Raw genomic sequence first — 17,832 nt, forward strand, 5'->3', positions numbered from 1 at the left:
CTAGACATGAAGAAAGAAGCTATAAAATTTGCTAAAACCTGTGAAAAGTGCCAACTACATGGGCACCTTATCCATGCTCCAGCAAGGGATCTCATACCCTTTGTGACATGCTGGCCCTTCCAACAGTGGGCATTTGATCTAATTGGCCAAATATATCCTGCATCATCTAATGGACACAAATTTATTATCACTGCCACTAAGTACTTCACTAAGTGGGTAGAAGTGGTTCTGCTCATCAAGGCAACTGGAAAACAAGTAGCTCGCTTTATTCTTAATTATATCATCTGCAGGTATGGTATACCTTCATCCATTATAACTGACAATGGAGGATAGTTCAAGAACAAAGATCTAGATGAACTCTGTGGGAAATTCAAAATAAAAAACACTGGTCATCATTATATTACCCTCAAGGTAATGGACAAGCAGAGGCATCTAACAAAAACCTATTGACTATCTTGCACAGAACGGTGAACAAATCTAGGAAGGATTGGCATCTGCAACTCAATCCTGCACTGTGGGCTTATTTAGAACACCTACTGGGGCCACACCTTTTTCTCTGGTGTATGGGTCTAAAGTAGTATTACCTATTGAGGTGGAAATACCATCTCTAAGAGTTTATTTGCAAGGTCTTGTTACTGATGAAGAATATAGAGTATCTAGATTGCAAGAACCTGAATTGCTGGATGAGCATCGGCAAGTGGCATTTGATCATCTCAGAGTGTATCAAAAGAGAATGTCCAGAGGATATAACAAAAAGGTTCGACACCGAGAATTTCAGGTTGGTGACCTAGTTCTAAAAGAAAATCCTAAAAATCAATAGTTTTGAGACAACAAAGGGAAGTTCAAACCCAACTGGTTGGGTCCCTATATCGTTACTGTAGCTTTTAGCTCTGGTGCCTATCAACTCTCAACATCAAAAGGAGAAAAGCTCTGCGGACCGATCAACACTATCCATTTGAAGAAATTCTTCACTCAAATATTCTCTGCTCCAACAACTTATGTAGCTAAAAAGTCTTGAAAAAATCCTAAAAAAGTCCTGAAAAAAATTAGAAAAAGTCCTGAAAAAAATCCTAAAAATCAGAAAAAGTCTTGAAGAAATCATAAAAATCAGAAAAAGTCTTGAAGAAATTCAAAAAAAGAAAAAAAAGAAAAAGAAAAACAGAAGAAAAAAAAGAAAAAAAGAGAGAAAATGCCCTGGTGAAAACTTGGTAAACAGGCACCTTGGTAAAAGAAAAAAGAAGGAATCTCTGCCAAGTAGGTGAAAACCTGGCAAACAGGCACCTCTTGTACTCAAGCGCTCCGTCTATCAACGCAACGTTGGCATTCCCCTTTTCATGCATATTTTCTTTCGCTTGTACATATTTTAGTCACTTTTGTGACATCCTGGTTCATTGGAACCCTCATGACTTGAAACTGATCAATGTCCTAGTGTTAGGTTAATCAACCGAGTAAATAACATGTCCTAAGCAGTATCAACCAAGTCAATCTTACGTCAGTGAAACCTGGTCGCCCACTCCGAGTTAGTTACCTGTCTCCTAACAACTGAAGAGTTTTATCACTGAGTTAACAAGCAAAACAACATAACGGAAAACAATCACTAAATAGTTTGAGCTATGAATGAAAATTTTCTTTGTGTGCTGTTTTTTATATTGGTTTTCGATTATTATCCCTCTGAGTAACTTGAGGAAGTCTATCTTGACTAAGAGGAGCAAGGATTGGGGGCATAATATCTTCTTTGTTTTCTGCTTGAAGGAATGATCCCAATGACCTAGAAACATCTAAATTAGCTGGGTGTCTGTGATAAGAGCCTTCACATCAAGGTGAAATCACCTCACATACCTCGACTCTGCTTATTTGAATGCTACAGGGAGGTTCCCATCATTTCTTTGTCTGTTTTGAGGGAATTTCTTTATTGTGCAATCCAGGTCCCTGCAAAATCTGTCCAAGGATATGAACGAGAAATAAGGGTCATTGCAGACAAGATAATTAATATTGCACATGAAAAGCAAGGAACTCTAATCTGCCTGTTGTGGTTGTAAAGTGCTTAATGATGAAAATTAAGCTTTTCAAAATCCAGTGACTAGGTTTAGGTTGCATTTCATTGTGCATCTCATTTTGCATTTCATTTTGTATTTTGTGAATTTAGAGTGATTTCGGTATGGTAACAATGCTCTCTTTATCTTCTAAATGAGAGTTGGAAGCTTCGTCATTTCTTAGCTAAGTGGTCTCTTTTTCATCATCATTTCTCTGATCGAGTACTTGTGTATTGAGATGTTAGCTGCATACATGAGCATTTTATATAGATCCATACATTTCATTTTATACTTATTTGCATTCATATTATTGCATGAAGAAAAATAAACATTTGGATTACTAGTTACTCATTCTCCTCATTTATTTGCATAAAAAGAAACAAAAATAAACACCCATATTCCATTTGCATTCATTCATCTATATTGAAAAGAAATGCATACATATAAAATAAAGCATATAGAACAACATCTCATAATCCATCAACACAAGTACGATAAAATCAAATCACGAGCTTGTAAATCGGCTGTCCTGAGCCCATTTTCGGGATCGAAATCGAAATCTGATGTCAACTCTCTCATCAAAATTTCACAAAATTTCAACCACTTAGTGCTTTCATCAGCTGCTCTTTCTTTAAATTTGCACTCAATTTCAATGCTGAATCTCAATTTAATTTATACAAATCAACTTTGCGCTCAATTTCTTATCAATCAACGTAAAATTTTCAAAAATTCCTGTGAATCAATTTATGCTCAAAACAACTTATCATCGCTAAAGAAATTGCCTATCATCATGTACCCTCGCTATTTTTCGATTTCGCTCCCGAGGGGGCATACTCATGACCTTATGACCTCACATTCTTCAATGTCGAGAAAATTTTCAAATGTTCATCAAAAGTCGAGCAAAACATATTTTTCAACTAAAGAAAATCAATCAATCAAATCCTTATTGCTAAGGGGCATCTCATCTTCATCGCTTTATATCAAGTTGAGATCTCTCGATCATCTGAATCAAATCAATCGCTAGGGGCATATCAGTTTCATCACTTCAAATCAAGCTGATATTTGTCTTCATCTGAATCAATCTCTTAACGTTAATCAGTTTCATCGCTTTTCATCAAGCTGATTATTCGTTTAAACTCAATCAAGGGTTTAAAGAGTTTCTTTGATCACACTCAATCTACGCAGGTGTTTAGTATTCGTCGCTTTGGATCAAGCTGGACAGTTTATCTTCGCTCATCGTATCTTGATCAATCAAGTTCAAGATCAATTTTTATCATTACTCACTGTGTCTAGATCAATCAAGTTCTAGATTAGTAAGATCTACTTCTTGATCAATCAAGTTCAAGTTCGGTATCTTTTGTTTTATATCATTCCTAAGTTCAATCAAGTTTGGGATCGGTATTGCTTTAATCAGACTTCATTCAGCTTCGTCGCTTCGAATCAAGCTAAACACCTCGCTTTTCATCTAGTTCGTGATCAATCAAGTTCAGAACTGGTATCTCCTAGACATCAAATTTTCTTTGAACCAACGCGTTGCTCGCACATTAATTCAAAGAGGGGCAAATATAATACCCTAAAAATGGTCATCTAAACCATGAGCCCCTAATCTCGACAACATCACCAAGGTCCTAACCAAAGGCAATTAAATAAATGTTGAGCACACAATTAATTCTAAAATCATCAAATGTCTCATGGCAAAATGAATCACTCAATATTAATTAAATATTTATTTAATTAATTAAATCATTCCAAGTAAATTATTTTAAACAATTATCTTATTTATTTTAATTAAATATCTTTTGCATATTTAATTAAATAAATCAATTTGCCATTAAATCATCAAAAAGAGGAATTAATTTGAAAAATAAATAAAAATTGTCATAAATCTTCAAAAAAAGGAAACAAATCAAGAAAGAGGAATTGGAAATTATGAGCACAAATCTTCAAAAAAGGAAATAAATCAAAAAAGGAATTAATTGACCAAAACATAATTAAAAATTTGAGAAAAGAAATCAATTGGAGATAATCTTGAAAAAAAACAAATTAAAAATTGATAGATAATCTCAAAGAAAGCAATTAAAACAATTAAATCTTAGAATTGAATGAAATAGAGAATAAATTAGTTTTTTTCTTGATTTTATCTTCATTTTAGTTCAATTTCCTTTAAAACCGAGAAAAGCATCCAATCACATCAATTCACTTGGATTGTGCTTTCTCTTGGAAAATCTTGACCGCTCATCATCATTTGATCTCAGCGTTTGGTTTCTTTCTGATTTTTCAATAAATTCAGGCTCTCATCTCTCATTCAAAAAAATCCTGGAGAATATATTGTTATTATATAATTTTTGCTCTAGGTTCATTGAGAATATTGCATATTAATTATTTCATATTGCTTAAATCATTTAGCTTAATATTGCTTAAATCATGATAGATTAATCTTGCATATCTTTTATTCATCTAGCTTAAATCTTGCATCCATCTAGCTTGAATTCATGCTCATATAAATTTAAAAATCCTTCGTTTAGGTGTTGTCTAGTCACTGGATAGCTTAGAAATCTGAGAGCAATCTAAACTCTCATCTACTAGAAGGCAATGGGTCGCTTTGTAATGGTTTATTATTCATTGATTATTGATTTACTAACCATACATGTAATGACTTAATTGAAGTGTTGTGTATTATAGATACAGATGCAGGTCCACTTTTCACACACACAATAAGCAAAGAAAGAGAACAAGGAGAAAATGATGATAGATCACAAAGTGTGATGTGAAATGTTGATGCAAAAAAGCTCACATAATCAAATCCAAAAGCTCATATTAATGTTAGACATACTAATGGATTATGGAAATCTACTGATATTGACTAACAATATAATTTTGTCTTTTTTTCTATCTATAATTGAGATTTAAAACTTTCAAACTATATTTGTTGATACTTTGATTCAAACATCAAGTCTTTTATCTCAAATTATGTTGAAAGTTGATACTTCAATTCACAAATCATGGGCTTACTGTTACTAAAAAAATATGTCATCAACATATAATTGTCAAGTTTACCACATAAAAAAATGAGGGAAGATAAAATTATAGTTTAATGTTAGCATTAGCATTAAATATATAATTTTGTCTTTTTTACTATCTATAATTGAGATTTAAAACTTTCAAACTATATCTGTTGATATTTTGATTCAAACATCAAGTCTTTTATTTCAAATTATGTTGAAAGTTGATACTTTCAATTCACAAATCATGTGCTTACTGTTACTAAGAAAACATGTCATCAATATATAATTTGTCAAGTTTACCACATCAACTTTTCTTATAGGGATGTATGTTGCCTAAAATTTTCATTAGAAGGATGTTTCCCACCAATTTTTTGATAATAGGGGTGGCTTTTACTAAATTTGCCATATTAGTCATTTAGAAAACCAAAATCTAGTCTTTTTCTCTAGCAGTTTTCCAAAATTCGTGTTGTTGTCTAAAGATTTCCAATTGATTGCATTCCTAAATATTGATTAAGGGGAAGATATTTGTAGATTCCTTCCACCAAAAAAATTATGTTAGAATTTTAAAATAATCCACGTGATCGATCCACTACAATTTGTATTTGCATTTAGAATAACAAGTCTATATAATATTTTGCATTTTATTATAGCATTCATAATATAATTTTCCTTTTCTTGCATGTTTTTGCTTGTGTGGCCTAGTTTGTTTTTGTTAGCATACAATGTCTACTTTTGCCTTGGGTGTTTTGTAAGAATGAGTACTCAAAATTGCACAAAGAACAATGAAGATTGGTTCTCTCCTTTTGGCATCTATGTATCATTTACATTTAATGATTATTGTTTTTATATTCTTTCATTTAAATATATCCCTCCTTGGCGATTTATAAGAAATGGGATAAAATGTGATAGTGATATTTGCACACCCTTATCATTCATTTCTCGCCATTTTAGGGTCATTAACAATTTTGTGTGTTTTGTTGGATTTTTAACCTTTTTCCCTAGCTTGTTTTATCTTCTAACCATGTTTCCCCTTCCCCATGCTATATTGCCCCCTTTTTATGTTTCTTATGTGATACTTTTAATTTAATTATTAGTCACACTCCATGTCTTTGTATTTCTTATGTTGATGCCTCTTTCTCCCATATTTTTCCTTTACTTTTACTAATCTTAGTTAAGATTCCCATGTGAACCACACCTTTTCCTTTTCCAAAACATAGCTAGATTATCAAATTTTCTACCAAATCAATTACTTCCAAATGCACACTTGACCACTTAATATTCCATGAAAAATTAGCTCCAAACTCTATTGGATGTCACTGCCTCTATTATAACTCCCAACTAGGAGGCCTTGAATGTTTGAGATATTGAGAAATGCTTCAAAGTGAATATGTAATTAATGTAACTGCTACCCATAAGCAATGGTCATCTACCAATTTATCTAAAAAACTTCTATAAATAGAATATCCATTCTCTCATTTTTACATAAGAAAATCACAATTTTCATAGGTCATCAATAATTTCTATTTAAACCAAAAGTATAATCGAGAAAAAGATCATATTTTAAAAAACACATGAGAGTCAAATTTGGGATATAGTTAGAAGAATTTTTATATTGAGTGTAGGTAAACCACCCTCTACTTTTTGCAAGTGGCTCCTAATTTTTCCACATTTCGAAGTATACTTGCACAATTTTTTGACATGATTTTTATAAGAAAAACTACACATTTCTAAGTAATTATAGGTAGTTATCGTTCACCTATCCCACCACCTTATCACGATCTCACTCATTCACTTACATCTCATTTAGTGTGATTTCTCACCTTAAATAGTCTTTGCTAAGATAGATTTCATCCTTTATAGGCTAGTGAGATTAAAATTAAAAATATATATTTTAAACCCTCACTTCTATACCTATTTCCTTATAACATCACTACATCATTCATTCCCTTAAATCACTAAAAATATAGTTGGTCATCTACCTACATTATCTTCCACCCCTTTTCCTACCCTTATAAAGACCCTAACATAATCCAATCCAAACTATTAATGTGAATAATGTCTTGTACCTAGTAAATTCCTAGTGAGGGTTTATTCACATGTTAACTTAGGTTCTAGGTACATTATTTCTAGAAGTCTTAGTTGTCTAGATAAGAACTTATCCATATCTTATCTTTTTAAATTTTATTTACTTTTTGTCTTGGGTCATTTAATATTTGTGTCATGTTAGTTTATCATACTACATCACACCTTGTTTATGTAAGCAAGGTAATTGTAATATATTTCATATCTTAGTATTAGGAAAGCCCATTTTATTGCACACTCTTATAGAAGGTATCTTTGTTTTTACAAATGATCCTAGAGTTAGCAACTTCTACATGGTATTAGAGTCATGGCCATAGAAAACCCTTCTTATATCTAAGGATGGAGCAATTGCCAAATGAGAGATCTTGGTAGTTTTTAGTAAAGTTGAGTATGCTCTTCTCTCATATCACATGGTGACTTGAAGAATTAGAAAAGATTTAAAAAATACTAGATTTAGGGTTTTCCTCTTTGTGGGTTTCTATAAAGTAGGATATTTTTGGTGCATGCTGGAAGAAATATGACCTCACTATTGAGTCTAGGGTATCATAAAATGCTAAAAGATTTCCTTTTATTTTGTATGAATTCAACATTTTTTGCTAAAGTTATATGGGTTTCAAGTTGGAGGAAGTTGTAAGATCTAGGAGGTGGCTAATCTTTTGGAGCATTTTGGGCCAAATCTAACTCTTCCTTTACATTTGGAAGGCCCAAAAACCCTAGAAATGCCTAACAAACCATCAATTTTTGACATAGTCACTCCAAAGCATTAGTGATTTTTTTTGGCAATCTTTATTATTGTAGTTTGTATTGTTCTACAAATCTATAAATTATTTGGTGTCGTATGGCTTTACACAAGTTATAGTGCTCTAGTCAGCAGAAAATAACATCTTTAGGGTATTTTAACATGAATATTCCTTGCATTGTAATCACAGGCACAATTACTTGCATTATCTATTCACAAAAGATACAATCTGGTTGGTGTTTAATTTTTTTTTTTTGTGTGTGCGGGAAATGTGGGCAACATAAACGTGAAAGTCAAGTTTCAAAGTGTCCACACACCAATAAGACTCTTGGTGCAAGTTATAGGAGCTATACTAAATAGATCAACTTCCCAAGGGGTGTTCCATTGTTCTCTATCTCACAGGATCCCTGAAGTCAATGTCTTTGCTCTCAGATCACTGAGCAAAGTGACTTAGGAATGACAACTCCAAGAACTAGTGATGTTTGCTTATAAGTATGAATGAATTCTTACAACATGTATAATATTGAAACTAGAATGATTTAAACTAGTATGAATATGATGCTATGATAAAGATTATTAATCCTATCCTAACAAGATATACTAGTCTAACATGGAAATGCTATGATATTAAAAAATGCTTCTAAATGTTTAATGTGTTTTAACAAAAAGAGGCTAGATGCTTAGTAAAATGACTATAAGTTAGATGCATGAAAGATTTCTATCTCAAATTGAGAGAATGAGAGCTCTATTTATAAGGAAAATAGGGCAATGGATGGTCAAGATTGGATAATCTTAACAAGGGTCAGGATTGAAAGTTAATCATTCCATGTTCACAATTCTCACCAATGAAATAGTGACAATTTTCAACAAGAGGTTGCTTGAGAGGAGATGAAAGAAGCATTAAATGCTTGAGAAGACATGGAAGTTATCTTAGGAGGTAAGGGTTAAGGTTAGACTAGGGTTATCCAATGGATAAAGCTTTTACCCAAGGGGTAAACTCTTGTGCAAGGGTTAAAGGGATAACCAGGGTTAAAGCCATTAATGCTTGATGGGACCCTTGGGTTAGATGAGGGTTGAGTTAGAGAGAAAGTCTCTAATCATGCAAGAAGGTTGAGTTAACCATTAATGGTTATGTAAGAGACTTTAATGGTTTGGAAGACTTTGAGAGTTAACTTGTTGAGGTCATAAAGCCTTTAATGGTTTTCAAAGACTTTGGAGGCTTTGAGAAGTGACTTCTCTTTGCTTAGGCATGCGACAATACTTAGGAGATGGATTAGGCTAAATTAGAATTGATTAGAAGAATCTAGAAGGGGTTTAGGAGGCAAGTGGGAGATGTAGGAAAATGCAAGTGGAGGGAAAATGAATTTAATTAAAATAAAATTACTTTATTTCAATCGAATAGATGTAACTTGCATAACTACAAGTGGGAGATGTTAATTTATTTATTTGCAAAGATCAATTTAATTAAATATAAATTTAATTAAAAGGGGAGGAAGGGGAGTTAATTAAATAAAGTGATTTATTTAATTAAAGGTTAAAAAAGGCTTAGGTGAACTTAATTAAATAAATTGAGTAACTTATTTAATCAAATAGATGAATGCAGAGAAATTAATTAAATAGAGGAATGAGGTTAAAATGAATATCAAATATTCACTTAGGAAAGTGGTTAGATTTATATGTCTACATTTTGCCCCTCTTTGAAGTGACGTGTGTGCACATGTTGATTCAAAGAAAAATTGTCAGATATGCTGCCAAAATTTGATCGATATGATGTCGTGTGTTGAGATGTTGATATGATGCCCCAGATTTGATGAACGATATTGATGATGCCCCCTCGGGAGATGAATCAAGGATTAGAAAAATTTGTTGATTTAATGAGCATTTTTAAATGAATTGCATTTTGAATATTTTGACTGTGTTGAATGCATTTGTATTGATTCATCTCCCAAAAATGATGTTGATAAGATTAAAAATGAAAAAGTGAGAAAAATACATTCCCCACTTATTAACCTTGTTGACTTTTACCCTATAAAAAGGTAAAAAGTGATTTGATTCTTATCAATTGCACATTTGTCTCCTTGTGATTGTGATATTTTAACTCTGATGAAGATGTCGGTTCCATATGCTTCGCACCGATTTGAGCACGTTCGTCGATACTGGAGGCCCACTGCGTATGGTGTTGGTATTTTGGTATGGTTTTGTCATTGATGTCAACACCTACTAAAACACTAGCACTTTGGATCCATCAGCATTCACCGACAAGCAAGTAACTATTGCACAGTTACTGGTATATGGTTCACCGACAGGATATAATGATCACCGGCACTTGAAATGATATGGAAGACACTTGGTAATATCGAAGACATCGTGTGGACATCTTATCTTAATGAATTAATCATTGGTATATTCATATTTGCATATTTTCTTTTACCGGCAAATAGGTCCAGGGTTACCTAGGGTTACACCGGTAGGTTTATCTTTTCCAGATCAGCATGGCACGCTAAGGAAATGATTGATTATTGTTGTAAAAGCATTAAGCCGGCATGTTCAATCAGTTATTGCATCGGATATTATATTGTTTGTAAAATATTTTTATTGTAATATCTTGTAGAGCCAACCTACTAAAATTGATCTTAGGTTATGGTATAAATGTAAGATCTTATTTGTAAGATCGAATGTGGAATGCGGAAAAAGAATTGTTTGAAGGTATATGCGAGATTAAGCAGAGCTATACACGAAGGCATCATTTGAAGGTGAAGTTAGGTTTTTGTGAAAGCATATCAGCATTACACCGGTATTGAATCCAACATATGAAGATGCTATTTTGTGTAGTACATTCTTATTGGATTTAACCATCCAATTGTAGTCAGTGTGACTCCCATTTTGTGATTGAGCAGTGAGCTCTAGGCTGTTGACCTTTCTGCATGTGCAGACCCCATTTATGTACACTTACTATCTGCAGTAGTATCATCTGATTGTGGGTAAGGTTTCCCACCATGGTTTTTCTCCTTACAGGGTTTCCACGTACAAATATTGGTGTCATGTGTTGTGGATGACTTTGTGTTTATGTTTCATGCATTAATCTTTACCGGTATAGCAATTAACTGTTAAAACTGTCTACCGACATACTTAACTAGTTTATCGGTATTAAGCATTAAGTTGGTTAAGTTGTTTTTGGTTTGAATTTATTTGACAATTGATTCACCCCCCTTTCTCAGTTGTCTCCGGGACCTAACAATTGGTAGCAGAGCTTAGTCCTCTTTTGCAGAAGTTTAACAACTTGAGGAGATCCAATGTCTACTAATTATTTTAGGAAGGACAGTCCTAAACTTGATGGAACCAACTATGGCATATGGAAGATCAGAATGGAGACACATCTAAACTGCATTTGTAAAGACATCTAGGAAGTTACAAAGAAAGGTTACACTGCTGCTGTACCTGGTCAGCTCAGTCCAACTACCTTGGCTAAAGATGAGGAAAATGATTGTAAAGCAAGAGAAGCACTTTTGAGCGCATTATCAGATCAACAAATCATGGGATTATCAGATAGGTCTACTGCTAAAGTTATTTGGGATCATCTGGAAACATTGAATGAAGGAGATTCCACAGTCAAAATTGCAAAACTTGAAAGCTTCTGGGTCAGGTATGAACATCTGAAAATGGAAGAAGATGAAAGGATTTCTGCATTTATGGAAAGAGTAAATGAAATTGTTTTGGGTATTAAATATTATGGAGGAACCTTAAGTGAGGATGAAATTGTTTTAAAATTCTTAAGAGGATTGCCACCAGCATATAAAATGAAGGTTACTACTATAAATGAGTTAAGAACAATGCCTAATACAACAGTAACTAGGGATACATTGATTGGGAAACTTTCAGCTTTTGAAATTGAAGAATTTGGTCCTGTTGCTACTATAAAGACAGATTTAGCCTTTAAAGAATCAACCTCATTTGCTCCATCATTTGACAAATCTGATTGGAAAGCCTTTTATGCAAAAGAACTTGATGAAAGCAGGAAAGAAAATGAAGAGCTTGAAGAACTTGAAGCACTATTTGCAAGGAAAATGCCTAAAGGTCCAATTGGAAGTAAGTATGAAGGTAAAGCACCCTTTAAATGTTTTAACTACAATAAGATTGGTCATATGGCTTCGAGATGCCCTGATAGACATGCTAGACTAAGAGAAGAAGCTAGAAGGACATGCAAGCCTAATCCTGAATATCAGAGATACAGATTTAAGAAGAATAGAGACAAATCTTGTTACATTGCTGATGAAGGTGTGACTGATGATTCTGATGAGGATCCGATAGACAATGGATGGGTTTTTGTTGCTATAACAGAAGATCAACCGACACCTACTGCTCAACCGGTAGAACAAGCCCTAGCAGCTAAAGTTGAAGTAAAGGATGAATGGATCATTGACTCAGGATGCTCACATCATATGACATGAGACAAAGGTAAATTCTTGAAATTTCAAGAATCCAATGGAGGTTTAGTAAGATTTGGAGATGACAAAGGCCGTTCAATCAAAGGTAAGGGTACAATATCTCTTGATGGTAAGCATAACACTAACAATGTTTACTATGTTGAAGGATTAAAGCATAATCTTTTAAGTGTTGGTCAATTAGTTGAGAAAGGATTTCAGTTACAATTTAAAAATGGAAAATGCAAAATCATGAATAGAACTGGTTTGGAAATTGCAACCAGTAATCAGACTAGAGGTAATATCTTTCATTTGAATAATAGTGAAAAGACATGCTTGATTGCACATATAAATGAAAGTTGGTTATGGCATAAGAGACTCTATCATGTAAACTTTGATTGCATGGTAAAGATCAGTACTTCTAAGGCAGTTAGAGATCTACCTAAAATTGTCAAACCTCAGAATACAATATGTAAGGAATGTCAATTTGGAAAGCAAGTTAGAGCTATTTTCAAAAGTATTCCAAAAAAATCCAATAATGCTCTTGATTTGATTCACACTAATTTATGTGGTCCAGCTAGAAGTAAAAGCTTACAAGGTGATAGATATTTCATGCTAATCATTGATGACTATTCTAGAATGTGTTGTGTTACTTTTCTCAGAGAAAAATCAGTTCAGCACTTGGAAAGTTCAAACTATTCAAAGCAATGGTTGAAAATGAAACCGGTAAGAAAACCAAATGCTTAAAATCATATCAAGGAGGATAATTCACATCTAAGGACTTTAATACATTCTATGAAGTGAATGGAATCAGAAGACAACTATCAGCACCTCAGACACCACAACAGAATGGAGTTGTTGAAAGGAAAAATAGAACTATCTTGGATGTAGCAAGAAGTATGTTATCAGAAGCAAATTTACCACATGTGTATTGGAGAGAAGCAGTTAGCACAATGGTCTATACATTCAACAAAGTTCACATCAAAGGTGAAACCGGTAAGACCCCTCATGAACTATGGTTTGGTAATACTCCTACTCTTAAATATTTTAGAATTTTTGGAAGTAAATGTTATATTAGAAGAGATGAGTATATTGGAAAATTTGATCCTAGAAGTGATGAAGGAATATTTATTGGTTATTCATCTAAGAGCAAGGCATATAAATGTTTTAACAGGAGATTGCAGAAAATTGTTGAGAGTACAAATGTAAAAATTGATGAACAATTTAGAGGAACTTCAAGGTATATAGACTCTGAACTAGCAACAGAAATTGTGACAAATGAACCTACACCAAATCCACTGGTACAGAATGAAGATCCAGTTACCCCGGTACCATATGAGGATTCCACAATAATTGAAGAACAACAACAAACAAAGACACAATGGTATGTAAGATTGAATCATTTTGAAGATCAGATAATTGGATATAATTTTTAGGAGTTATGACAAGAGGAAGATTGGCAAATGAAGAGGTATGTCTTATTTCTCAAATTGAACCATCATCTATTAATGAGGCATGTGAAGATAAATTTTGGATTAAAGCTATGGAAGAAGAATTAGAACAAATTGAGAAAAATAACACTTAGACATTAGTTCCCCGGCCTAAAGATAAAAATGTAATTGGAACCAAATGGGTATTCAGAAACAAACTTAATGAAGATGGTAAGGTTGTTAGAAATAAAGAAAGACTAGTATGTAAGGGATATTCTCAAAAAGAAGGAGTTGATTACAATGAAACCTTTGCATCGGTAGCTAGAATTGAGGCAGTCAGATTATTCTTGGCTTTTGCAGCTCACAAGAACTACCAAGTTTATCAAATGGATATTAAATGTACATTTTTGAATGGAGATCTTGAAGAGGAAGTCTATATTGAACAACCTGATGGATTTTCTTTGACAGATGACAATGATATGGTTTGCAGGTTAAGAAAAGCTCTGTATGGACTGAAACAAGCCCCAAGAGCTTGGTATGCAAGATTGGATAAGTATCTTTTAAAGATTGGTTTTACTAAAGGAAATGCAGACAACAATTTATATTACAAAATAACTAATGATGACATCTTGATTATAGAAATATTCGTTGATGATATAATCTTTGGAGGAGAAGATGGATTATGTAAAGAATTTTCTATTAAAATGCAGCAAGAATTTGAAATGTCTATGAGTGGAGAAATAAAATTCTTTTTAGGATTGCAGATTTCACAAACTGACAAAGGTATATTCTTGAGTCAATCCAAATACTTAAAAGAGTTACTAAAGAAATTTGGGATGGAGAACTCTAAACCGGTAAGCACACCTATGACTACAAATGACAAATTATCTCAAAGGGATGAATCTACACCTATTAATCCAACTAGATACAAATCTATGATAGGAGGTTTACTGTATTTGACACAAACCAGACCTGATATTATGAATGCAGTATGTATTGTTTCAAGATTTCAAAGTAATCCTAGAGAAAGTCATGAATCAGCAGTAAAATGGATTTTCCGGTACTTACAAGGCACTACAAATCTTGGATGATGGTATCCTAGAGATGAAAACTTTGAATTATGTGCATACATAGATGCAAATTGGGTAGGAGATGTGGATGATAGAAAAAGCACCACCGGCGAAGCATTCTTTCTTGGAAATAGACTAGTTTCTTGGTTGAGTAAGAAACAGAGTTGTACATCCTTATCAACAGCAGAATCAGAATATGTTGCAGTAGCAACCAACTGTACATAGGTACTGTGGCTTAAGCAAATGTTGAAAGACATAAAGGCAAAATGCAAGGAACCTATTACCATATATTGTGATAACACTGCAGCAATTGATATATCTAAGAATCCAGTACTTCTAAAACAAAACATGTTTCTATCAAACTGAATTTTCTAAGGGAAAAAGTTGAAGAAAAGGAGATAAAATTGGTTTATGTGAACACTAAAGAACAACTTGCAGATATTTTCACAAAACCTTTGCCTAAGGAGACTTTTGAATATCTCAGAGATCATCTTGTTGTCATACCACCACCGGTAGAGACTTAGACAGTTGATGATTGTCATCAACCGGCATAATTAAAAGACAAATCTTTTACTCCGGTCTTTGATGAGGAAGCTACTTCTCAGGGGGAGTAGTTGGTATATTGAATTGATTGGTATTTTGTATATGAACTTGGTATTATTGTAACTTTGGCATTTGATGTCAAAGGGGGAGAGATATCTATGGAAAAACACATTATCTTTTGAGGAGAGATTGGTAAATTGAAAAAATTTGGATAACACATGTTGCTCCCAGGGGGAGAGATTGTTGTTTTTTTTGTATTTGGCATTTCTGTTTTGGCACTTTGATGGTTTTTCCATCTTGTGTTGCCATCAATGCCAAAGGGGGAGATTGTTGGTATTTTGGTATGGTTTTGTCATTGATCTCAACACCTACTAAAACACTAGCACTTTGGAGATCCAGTAGCATTCACCGGCAAGCAAGTAACTATTGCATAGTTACTAGTATATGGTTCACCGACAGGATATAATGATCACCGGCACTTGAAATGATATGGAAGACACTTAGTAATATCAAAGACATCGTGTGGACATCTTATCTTAATGAATTAATCATTGGTATATTCATATTTGCATATTTGCTTTTACTAGCAAATAGGTCTAGGGTTACCTAGGGTTAGACCGATAGGTTTATCTTTTCCAGATCAGCATGGCATGCTAAGGAAATGATTAATTATTGTTGTAAATGCATTAAGCCGACATGTTCAATCAGTTATTGCATCGGATATTATATTGTTTGTAAAATGTTTTTATTGTAATATCTTGTAGAGCCGACCTACTAAAATTGGTCTTAGGTTATGGTATAAATGTAAGATCTTATTTGTAAGATTGAATGTGGAATGCGGAAAAAGAATTGTGTGAAGGTATATGCGAGATTAAGCAGAGCTATACACGAAGACATCATTTGAAGGTGAAGTTAGGTTTTTGTGAAAACATATCAGCATTACATCGGTACTGAATCTAGCATATGAAGATGCTATTTTGTGAAGTACGTTCTTATTGAATTTAACCATCCAACTGTAGTCAGTGTGACTCCCATTTTGTGATTGAGCAGTGAGCTCCAGGTTGTTGGCCTTTCTGCATGTGCAGGCCCCATTTATGTACACTTACTATCTGTAGTAGTATCATCTGATTGTGGGTAAGGTTTCCCACCGTGGTTTTTCCCCTTACAGGGTTTCCACGTACAAATATTAGTGTCATGTGTTGTGGATGACTTTGTGTTTATGTTTCATGCATTAATCTTTACCGGTATAGCAATTAACTGTTAAAACTGTCTACCGGCATACTTAACTAGTTTACCGGTATTAAGCATTAAGTTGGTTAAGTTGTTTTTGGTTTGAATTTATTTGACAATTGATTCACCCCCCCCTCTCAGTTGTCTCTGGGACTTAACATATGGCCCACCTATAAGTGATCCAAAACTTTCTATGTTTTTGATTGATTTTGCCTGTTTTGATCACATTTTTTATTTTTGGGTTTAAAATTTGTCGTTTTAGCGCGTAGATGTATTTGCATAGTGCATACAATAGACAAGATAGTGTGTAGGGTAAACCTAGGTAGGTTAGCGTCTAAGTAGCTTTTTGCAGTGCGTCAGTAGGTTAGGTTAGTGCATCGCATGTTTTAACGCATAGGGTTGACAGGTTAGAGCATGGGGTAGATAGAGTAGTGCGTCGGGTAGATTAGCACATATAGTTAGCAGGGTAGCGTAGTGGCAGAACCAGTTAGCGTGTCGGGGGACCGCATAGGGTAAAGTTTCTAGCGCATTGGAGGAAAAGGATAGCACATAAGTAGCAACTTAGCGCATAGGAGCCCTAGTTTAGTGTGTAGGGTCCAAAATGAGGGAAAAAGGCTTGGAAGGATGCATTGTGAGTCAAGCCAGATGAGATAGATGATTTAGGGGTTGATATGCACCTGCTGAGTGTTTTGAGATGGGTCTTGAGCCAATGTTTTGCATGTTGTGATGATGTCTGATTTCTGATATGATGATTCTGGAGTTTGTTGTTGAAATTGTTTTCAATATGGAGTGCCAAGTTGATTGATTGTTTTGATGAGGATCCTAATTTTCTTTTGATGTGGATCTATGATTTTTCCCTTGCAATATGAATTTGATGTCCGATATGAATTGCGATTCTTGATTTTCAATATGAATCCTAATTTGATGCTTGTGATATGGGTCTTTTGATTTTTGATATGGGTCTTTGATGTTGCTTTCGATATGGGTCCTTGGATTTGCGATATGGATCTTGATTTTTGATATGGGTCAAATTGATTTTGATTTTGATATGATGCTTTGATGTTGCTTTTGATATAGGTCTTGATTTGATGCTTGCGTTATGAGTCCTGATTTGATTGCTTGCATTATGGATCTTTGATTTTCAATATGGTTCTTGATTTGCGATATGGTTCCTGATTTTCGATATGGTTCTTTGATGTTGCGTTTGATATGTTTCTTGCGATATGGGTCTTTGATTGATGTTGTGTGCTTGAGATGCTTCGTTCTTTCAAGTTGATTT

The sequence above is a fragment of the Cryptomeria japonica genome, chromosome 10, assembly GCF_030272615.1.
Source record: "Cryptomeria japonica chromosome 10, Sugi_1.0, whole genome shotgun sequence".
In the NCBI taxonomy this organism is placed as follows: Eukaryota; Viridiplantae; Streptophyta; class Pinopsida; order Cupressales; family Cupressaceae; genus Cryptomeria; species Cryptomeria japonica.